This window comes from Lolium perenne, chromosome 1 (assembly GCF_019359855.2).
Source record: "Lolium perenne isolate Kyuss_39 chromosome 1, Kyuss_2.0, whole genome shotgun sequence".
NCBI classification, from domain to species: Eukaryota; Viridiplantae; Streptophyta; class Magnoliopsida; order Poales; family Poaceae; genus Lolium; species Lolium perenne.
In genome coordinates, this window is record NC_067244.2 from 222,617,419 (window position 1) to 222,626,909 (window position 9,491).

A 9,491-nucleotide genomic window follows, 5' to 3' on the forward strand; every position below is an offset into this window, starting at 1 on the left:
TTTTAGAATTTTAACATTTTTTTAATTGATTTTTTTTGAATTTTCTTTAAAATTTGAACATTTTTCGAACATAAACATATTTAAAAAAATTGAATATGAACAATTTTCGAATACGAACATTTTTCGAATACAAACAATTTTTCAGTGTTGAACATATTTTAGATTTGAACATTTTTCAAATTTAAACATTTTTTAGTTTTGAACAATTTTAAAGTTTGAACAGTTTTCAAAATTGAACATTTTTTAATTTGAAAGTTTATGAATTTGAAAGAAAAAGGAAAAGGAAAAAATGAAACAGAAAACCGGAAAAAGAAACAAAACAAGAAAGAGAAAAGAATAAAACAGTAAACAGGAAAAGAAGAAAAAGGTTAAATGGGTCGGGCTATACCCGACCAGGGGTGTGCGGCATGCCGTAGACGCCGACTTGGTCGGTGTATAGGATTTGCCCCTAGTTCCTCGGTAAACCTATACACCGACCAGGTCGGTGGCTACCGGCCACCGCACACCCCCTGATCGGGTATGGGCCAGGCCCATTTGAGTCTATTTAGCCTGTGCAGTTCGTTTTTGCTTTTTCTTTTTTCTTTTCTGGTTTTTTTCTGTTTTCGGTTTTTATTATATTTTTCAGATTTGAAAATTTTAATTTTTAAAAAAATTTCAAATTGAGAAAATGTTTAAATTCAAAAATGTTCAAATTTGAAAATCGTTCAAATCTAAAAACCGTTCAAATTTGAAACCCATTCAAATTTGAAAACCGCTCATATTTAATTTTAAAAAAATGTTCAAACTTTGAAACTGTTCAAATATTAAAATTGTTCAATTTTAAAAAATATTCAAATTTTTAAAATTGTTCAAATTTAAAACTGTTCAAATTCTAAAATTTGTTCAGTTTTGAAAATGTTCAAATTTTACGGAATATTCTATCTCAAAAAATATTTTTTTTGTTTTCAAAAAAGTTGTTACATTTTAAAAACGAAAATATAAACAGAAAAGATAAAACAGCAAAAAGGAAAAAAAGCTTACCTGTTGGGATGGGCCGCGGCCCACTGAACCGCCCCGAGTTGCGGGGGTGTGCGGTGCGCACCGACCGACCAGGTCGGTGTACAGCACGTCCCTAGTTCCTCCTCTCATGCCTCGCCGGCGATTGCCTCCGCCGCGTCCTCGCGGGCCGCGCAGGCCCGTGCCGTCGTCACCGAGCCTCTCCCGGACCTCTTCCTCGGCATTCTCCTCCGCCGCGGCTACTCCAAGCTCGGCCGCCTCCGGACAGCCACCGCCTGTTCGACGGGATGTCGCACGGGAACCTCGACCCGCAGAATTTGCTGCTCGTCTCATGGGGCTCCGCCATCTCCATGTACGCGCAACACGGACGCGGGGAGGAAGCGACCGCCCTCTTCGCGGCCTCCCGGAGAGCTTCCTAATGCGAGCCAGCCAACAAGTTCCTGCTCGCCAGCTCGCTGAGGGCCTGCTCCGCTTTGATGGGAATGTCTACGTCGGCACTGCAGTGCTGGTCAATTTGTACGCGAAGGCTGCCTGCATCGACACAGCAATTCTGCTCTTCTTGTCGAAATGACAAGAAACAGAAGGAAACTCACGCACATTGTCCTTCTCTCCAAGCACAGAGGCTCCGGTGTCCATACCTGATTGTAAGTCGAAATGCTCCGTCATTGGGCAAAGACATATAAGGTCAGTGCCAAAATATTTTTCTTCCTATTGGCACAAGATGACTGCACAGCGCATGTTATCTCACGCCGGCGTCTTGCCTCTTGGTCTGTTCGTTTGTTCAGGTGGAGATGTTTTATAGCTCCTGTCTGGGGATATTGGTCACATGACCTCTGCTGACCTTAGGGCTTACGGTAATTATTCAGTAACTACGACATCACCTTTCTGCTACATTTCATTTTCAGTTATTATTTGGATATTTATGACGGTACCGATGCTTCATATTCCAGCCACATAATTAACGTTGGAATGTTTTTATTGTGATGAATAATGAATACAATATAAGTAGCCAGATAATGTCTATTGCCGATAAATTCAAAACATATAACTAGAAACCAGAACAATAAAATAAATGGATTAGTTTAGACCGTGTCAAGGACATTGGACTTGTAAGCTTGAGCCAACTGAAAGTTGAGCTTCAAGGCAAGCTGCTCGCCTAGCAGATTATTGAGAATGGACAATAAACCAACCAGAAAACAAACTGCAACAGGAAACAACAACTGCAGATGGGGACATTGGGTGTATATTGTCAAGCCTGTTTTTTTTTTTTACTTCGCTTCTCATCCCCAAACCTTTTTTCCCCATTCCTTAGTTGATTTAGTACACTACGTATTACTTTCATCAGGCTTTACCACATTAGGAAATTTCCGGATTAGAATGTGCTACTGGTAGATCAGGTTGATCTGATTGCACCTTAGAAACCCATCTTGGGTAAGCTCAAAAATATGGCATGGCTTAGTGATGTTCTTCTCTACATCGATCAGTTGCATCAGCACCCAACTTATAGCTGTAGAAATTCATAGTTTTAGTTAGTTGTCATATAGTATTTTGAGGTGCTTTCTTTTACTGGTTCTATGGAAATTCTCATATTTCAAGATACTGTTGGCGATTGAATAGGAGCACCATATTTTGTCCCAATGAATTAAAAATACAAAATGAGTTGCCAGATAATATTTATTACAGATACATTGAAAAGTACTATCAGAAATCACTACTCTAAGACAAACTGATGAGATCACTCACACCATGCCAAGGAGATCCGAGTTGAAACTTTTACCCAGCCGAACTCTGAGCTTCAAGACCGGCCATTCACCCAATAGCTTAGTGAGAATGGGCAACATAGCTACCATGACGCAAATTGCGATAGCCAACCAGTTCACGATGGCAATTTTATCCACGGATCCGGGTATCCACGGATATTCGATCCGCCGGACACGGGTATGGAGTGTTGGTTGTGTCCACGGATTTCATGGGGCGGATATCCGATAATTCATGGAGCGGGCACGGGCAGAGCTTTCGCTCCATGGATATTCGATGGATATCCAACTGACATGTGGGACCCACATGTCAGTGACACATGCGATTTTACCTATGATTGGCTGTCCTTTTTAGGCCCGAATCACCAAACGCTTAATTTAAGCCTTAAGGATGTTATACTCTAAATAATCACGGAACCGCCTTGTGCTGGTAGGGCTTCCGCCAGCCGCATTGACTGTGGATCTTCGTTGATTGCTCCGCCTTCTCGGTAATGTGATATATTGTTACTTTGATATTCCTATGAATTGTCGACATATTTACGGCTGAAATGCTACTTAAATAATGTCGAAATGCTGCCAAAATATTCATGTTAGCTTATTATTGATGAAATGCAAGTGAAATATTGCTGAAATGGTACTCAAATTTTATGGGCATGGATATCCATGGATATCCAGGTATCCATCGGATTTGGATTTGGGGCGACATCCATGCCCATGGATACTATCATGGGCGGGGCAGAGCGAGGTTGATGGATTTGGGCATGGATCTGGTTTTTCTATATCCGTCCAAACCCGCTCCATTGCCATCCTTACAACCAGTGGAGACGTGGAGCCAGCACCGTGTATAAACCAGTTGAAAAGGCCGTAGTTGTTGCCACATATGCAAACCACATTAGTTTCTTAGTGAAGGTTCTGTAGTAAAGTAAGAAATCATAATCCTCCCACCTTGCTATGATGCATATGAAGGCCACAGCAAAAGCGGAACACATCGCTAAGACATCAGAAATCAGGAATGCCTGAAATGTGAACTTCTTAGACATGATGGGGAGTCCCTCGCTTCCAGGATCATTGCTGTACCCTCCAGGCAAGGTGAATGCAGCTGCAAAGGTGATCGTTGCAATGAGAATCGCCACTAAAGAAGTGTTGCTTGTGTAGGTTTGAGTTAGTGACTTTGCATCCTTCCTTGATGTGTTAGTCATCTGTTGTTTGGCTTGCATATGCAGATTATGAAGAGCTGAAGCACCTTGTGGATAAGCTTTTGACATAAGCATGACCACTTCATTCTGCATGAATCCAAAGGAATATGGCACAATGAAGCTCACAATATGAAAAATACAGTTGAGATGGTGTACTGTTTAAATATAGTAGTGTTGGTCATAGTTGTTTATTTATCAAAAAACTAGAGCCGGCTTTTTTTACTCAGTGCCTAAGCTGTGGCAAAGCAGATATTTAACTTCGCGTAAGAAATATGCATACCAATGAACGGTTTTTAATTATGTGAAGTGGTATATATAAATAATACTGATAATAGATTGAATTTGAGAAATAATTAGTAGGCATGAAATTCGTGTGACTCAAATCGTAAAAGTGGTCCTTACTGCTTGTTTGCATAAGCTAATAGTAGCCAACTATTCTGTTTCATTGACTAAAAGAAATTATGTATGCTGCATCATAGACGATTCTATGATTAGTTTGCTCTCGTAGTAGAGGCCTAGAGGGGAGAGTTAAAATAGAGTTAAATATTTTGCCTTATCTGTAAGGCCGTTTATATGCATGATCGATACTATCTGTAGCATGAGTTCGTACCCAGTTTAATGTCTTGGCATTCTCTATGAAACCCCACAGTTCCCAAGCTGCTGGAGAACCGAACTTGTCCAGTATTGTTACATCTATATCCTCATGAGACAGTAAATCAACAACTATTCTAGGATTGCAATTCTGGACTGCATAATGAAGAGCGGTTTTTCCATTATTGTTTTGCATGTTAACAACTTTGCAAAGTACTGGTGTCTTCAGGACAAATTCAACGAACTCTTCGTGATCAGCCTGAACAGCTTGATGGAGCAATGTGTCACCATTTGTTTTGTTATAAGGAGGAGCATCAGGGCAGTATTTCAGAAGCTCTTGAGCAGCAGCAACTTGACCTCGAAATGCAGCGGCATTGAGGAGAGGAATACCCTGATTGTCTATTTCATACCCTAGAGTTGAATCATGCTCCAGCATTACTCGTAGCATGTCAATCTTGCCTTGAAGTACAACATGTCTTAGTGGAGTACAAAATACCGTTGTAGCTTCTCTGGCCATTTCAGGACGCTTCTCCATAATTATTTTAGCAATTTCTGAAAACAAATCACTGTTAGCAGCGTGAAATGGTATTGTAACAATTTAAATGTAAATATAATTTGCACTCTATATGTTACATATATCTCGCACCTTTATTGCCATTGTTAACGGCAGCATGTAGACTATTCCATCCATGTTGTCCTCCGGAATAAGCACATAAAGGGTTTTGCATTAGTTTCTCGCAAACAGTTGTAAAATCTCTCATCACTGCAAAGAACATGGGTGACTCGTTGTACTTGCTCACAACTTCAGACAGTGCAGGCTCTGCAGTTATCAACTCCAGTGCAAGGTCCTTGTGGCCGTTGCGAATAGCATGGTGTAGTGCACTAAATCCATGCCTGTCTTGTTGCAAGATTGCATGCCTGAACTCTGACTGACAGCAGCGTCCGAGTAAAAGGGAAGCCAAAGACAGGTGATGACTTCTCACCGCTGCGATAAGTGGCGTCTCCTCGTCGAAGTTTACAGCGGCGAGAAGAGACTCTTCAAGGTCCAACACATCATTGCAGAATCCGTGGTGACCATGGATGGAGGATATGTGGAGGCAGGTGTTCCCCCTCCGGAGTTTCCCCAAAAAGAATGCTTCTGTCCGGTGCAGCCATGGCATACATTGACATTGTATCACCGGTTTTAGCTGCTTTAAAGAGCCTTTTGTCCATCACAGGCATCTCATCTCCACCTGATGAACTAGATGCAAATCTACTGGCGTCCATCTATCTTTTGAGTTAATTTACTGCAACAAGTAACCTCATTCTTAGGGAAAGGTTCATGTGCTATGTGATGCTATCGTTTTGTCATAACACTACTGGAAATTAATGTTGAGAAAAATCTCGCTTGAAGAGATTGATACAAAACATATTCTGTAGAATTTTGACAAAATTAACACAAAATATATTTTTTCATAAAAATCAAATACAGATGCAATCAATTTATTAAGAAAGGAAGGACAAGTTTTGTTGTGGCTCCTGAGCACTAAATATTGGCGAATTCAAGTTCTTCTGTTATTCAAAATCAACATCAAGTTCTACTCTTACTGATCTTTTAAAAAGAGTGCTACTTGAGTGGTGTTTTGGCACCCGGGAGCATATGCTCCCGGTTTTTAAATTTTATTTTAAATACATTTTGAAAATGTCGAAAAGTTCGGACATAAAATTTAATAGGTACATCTCGAAGTTCTACACGTTTACAAATTGGTCTCACGGAAAACTGACATTTTTACTGTCGCATGTAAAAAAGACAAATTTTGGTGCAAAAAAATGGCAGTGTACATGATGTTTTTTTGTCTTTATTACACAAGTCATCAAAAATGTTGGTTTTTTGCAAAACTTGATGTACGTACGTAGAATGTCAAAATGTACGCGCGGAAATTTTTGTTCAATTTTTTTTGACATTTCAAAATGGTTCCGGAGGCAGGAGCATATGCTCCCATGTGCCGAATTGAATTTGCCCTACTTTTACTGTCGGAAGCAAGATTTGTCTTTTTATGTTGCTTCCTGTGTGAATTGAAGTTGTGTGGCACGACAGAGCATCATGTTTGAATGTTGACTAACTCGGTTGAAAATCTTACTTTACATTAGAAACTGCCATGGTAAGCGTACGTGTAAGGAGTGAAATTTTACAAAAATCCTACAATCCAAGAAAAAGGATCTGATCAATATTACGCAGAGGATATTCAGAATACCTGGTTCTACAAATCCGCAGTCCAATCGCTCATAAGATGGCAAGATATCGGTCCTTCTTCAAAGTGGCCCTCAGCAGAAAATCAGATGTGCTAACTGTGTCAAGAGACAATTAATTGTAGTGAAAACTCTTACAGGGAGCATGTAGCATAGAGCGACAAGAGAGCGTTCCTTGCTGGAATGTCCGTTAGCGCTCCTTTGATTCACAGGAATGGAGGAAAGGAAAAACAGAGGATTTGTTTCCTTCAGATCTCAATTTCAAGACAAGACGTACACAAAAAGAAGATGAACTCAGACCTTATTCTTTGGTTCATATGCACAAGAAACGAGGATTGAAGAAACGTATATATTCAAATAACATGGGGTACCTTGCTTGCTTCATATGTGGGACACGGTAAAGGTTGCATCCGTGTATTGGCAAGGTATCCTGCAAAACTTTATACTTTGGACCAGGTTTGGGGCTCTGAGAACTATCCTACACCGGTGCAATGATCCTCCAAGCCGGCTTGCAACAACCTTGACCCAGGCAGCTCCAGGCAGAGGGTACTAGACGCCCGTCCGATCTGCTTGTCTGTAGGGAGAGTGGAGGTTGACGGGGAGCTGATCAGAGTGAACGTTGAGGAAAATGATTCTTGCAAGCGGGGTCCACATGTCAGTGAAAACTTTTTCCTTACTTTTATTAATGCCACTTTCTAAGATTACTGTTGTATGTTAAGAAAAAAATATTACTGTTGGTAGCAACGCTATGCTACGCTCGCAGAACACGCCTGAACGCGCCACAAAAATGAAGCTGATGCACACGTGGGATAAAAAATAATAACGCCGTTGCCGGGGATCGAACCCGGGTCACCCGCGTGACAGGCGGGAATACTTACCACTATACTACAACGACTTTGATGCTACGTTTTCCGCTATGAGTGTTGTCTTTTCTTAACGTGACTGCATTTCGGTTGTTCAAAGCCAGCTGCAACAGGCAGCAGGACGAGCATCCATCATCTGTGTCCCGTGCACGATATGCGAGTACGCGACAGAGCTCCTGATCATGCGCACCTCACAGTTCACGCGGCCGGCCTAGAAGTCTTCGTCCTGGTTGGGCTTGGGCGAGCTGAGAATAGCGGTATACAGCTGGAGCTTCGACGAGCGGATGAAGGACAGCGAGGCCAGCGTCTTGCGGTGCTTGTACCTGCGCATGGCGAGCTGCACGGCGACCGCGGCCCAGGTGCGCCACCCGGGCGAGTAGTACCGCGCGCTCCGCCGCACCTTGTCGTTGGTGAAGGTGTACCGGTAGTGCTGCGTCACGTACTTCACGTCCGCCGTCTCCAGCCCGAACACCTCCGTGCTCCCCATCGCCACCAGCGTCGACGACGACGTCGGCAGATGCTCCGCGAACGGGCGCCGCAGCCCGCAGGCACCACAACAGCAGCTCGTCGCCCGTGAAGTTGCCGGGCCCCAGCGTGCAGCAGCTCGTCGCCTGTTCCGCAGCTCCGGGCTGCACTGCAGATACCCACGCACGGTGAACAACATCCTCTGCACAGTATCCCCTTCCCTCACGATCTGATTATTCAGAAAATCAACAAAAAAATTCAGTCAGTCACTCATCGAGCTCACTCTGCTGCAGCTCACTGATCATGGACTTACTGTCTCGCCCTTGGGGTAGATGAGGGCTTGACGCGGTCGCACATGTTCTCGAGGACGAGGTCGTCCATGTGAAGGAAGAGGGGCACCTGCCGGACGAGGTCAAGACAGAGGTGGTACTGTTAGATCTAAGACATTAGGGGTGGCACTAGATCGAGAAAAGCAGCAGCCTAGAACACCTATTGCACATGAAAACGGAGGTTCAGGGATGCATTACTCATCGTCGGAGTTTGGTGCAGGCGTGAAGCAGAGAGGTTGTGGATGATCTCTCCTGGTCCCCTCAGGTCTCCAGCGGCACTGCTCTGGCACCGCCGCGGTGTAGGCTAGTCTTCGCGTCGCTTCTGCGCTTCCCTAAATCGGTAGGGCTTATGGGGTTGTGGGGAGAGTAGAGAGCTGATCGTGAACCTCATGTATCAGATCGCAGCCAGGCTCCCCCTTTTATATGGCTCAGGCGACAGGGGACCAAACCATCGAGTTGGTTTTGGTGCCCCCGATCAGGGCGCGTTAGATGCGTACGAGATGGCCACGAACGTTGGTTCGTGGGCCTCCTCCTTAACATTATTTTGACTGAAACGTTTTTGTCTCTGTTTCTTAAACCAGACAGGTCAACCAACATTCTTCCCCTTGATCGTTAGGTTTAACATCATTTGCCCATTCTTCATAGGAATAATCAACCAAAGTGAGGTGTTACAACAATCAACGAAATGCTATTGAACCTCAACACTTATAGCATACCATCCTATCTCGTAATGGATACCATTTTACTTATTGGGAGTGATTTTCATAGTGGTTCCTTTATTCCAGAATCATAAAGCTTTCAGTAATCTCATGTTTAATAAACTTAATACTAGGTGGTAAGCCTTTCGTTAGCGGATCCGCAAGCATACGAGTCGTACTTATATGCTTAACATTAGTTGTTTGATCTGGATCCTATGCTTTACAACATGATACTTAATGTCAATGTGTTTGGCAACATCACTTGACTTGTTGTTATTCGCATAGAAAACTGCGGGTTCATTATCGCAGTACAATAGAAGTGGTTTTGAAATGTTGTCGACCACTTTAAGTCCGGGAATAAAATTCT

General features: G+C 42.9%; 1 non-coding gene and 2 pseudogenes across 1 annotated transcript; all 3 read right to left on the bottom strand.

Moving 5' to 3' along the window:
* Positions 1–2,612: 2,612 nt before the first annotated feature.
* On the bottom strand, positions 2,613–7,063 carry LOC127327290 (protein ACCELERATED CELL DEATH 6-like; annotated as a pseudogene).
* A 529-nt stretch (positions 7,064–7,592) lies between these two features.
* TRNAD-GUC (transfer RNA aspartic acid (anticodon GUC)) lies at positions 7,593–7,664 on the bottom strand. The gene has a single exon. It is a non-coding gene; the product is annotated as a tRNA-Asp (tRNA).
* Positions 7,665–7,843: 179 nt separating this feature from the next.
* LOC127338740 (cyclic nucleotide-gated ion channel 4-like) lies at positions 7,844–8,493 on the bottom strand (annotated as a pseudogene).
* Between the last annotated feature and the right edge of the window lie 998 nt (positions 8,494–9,491).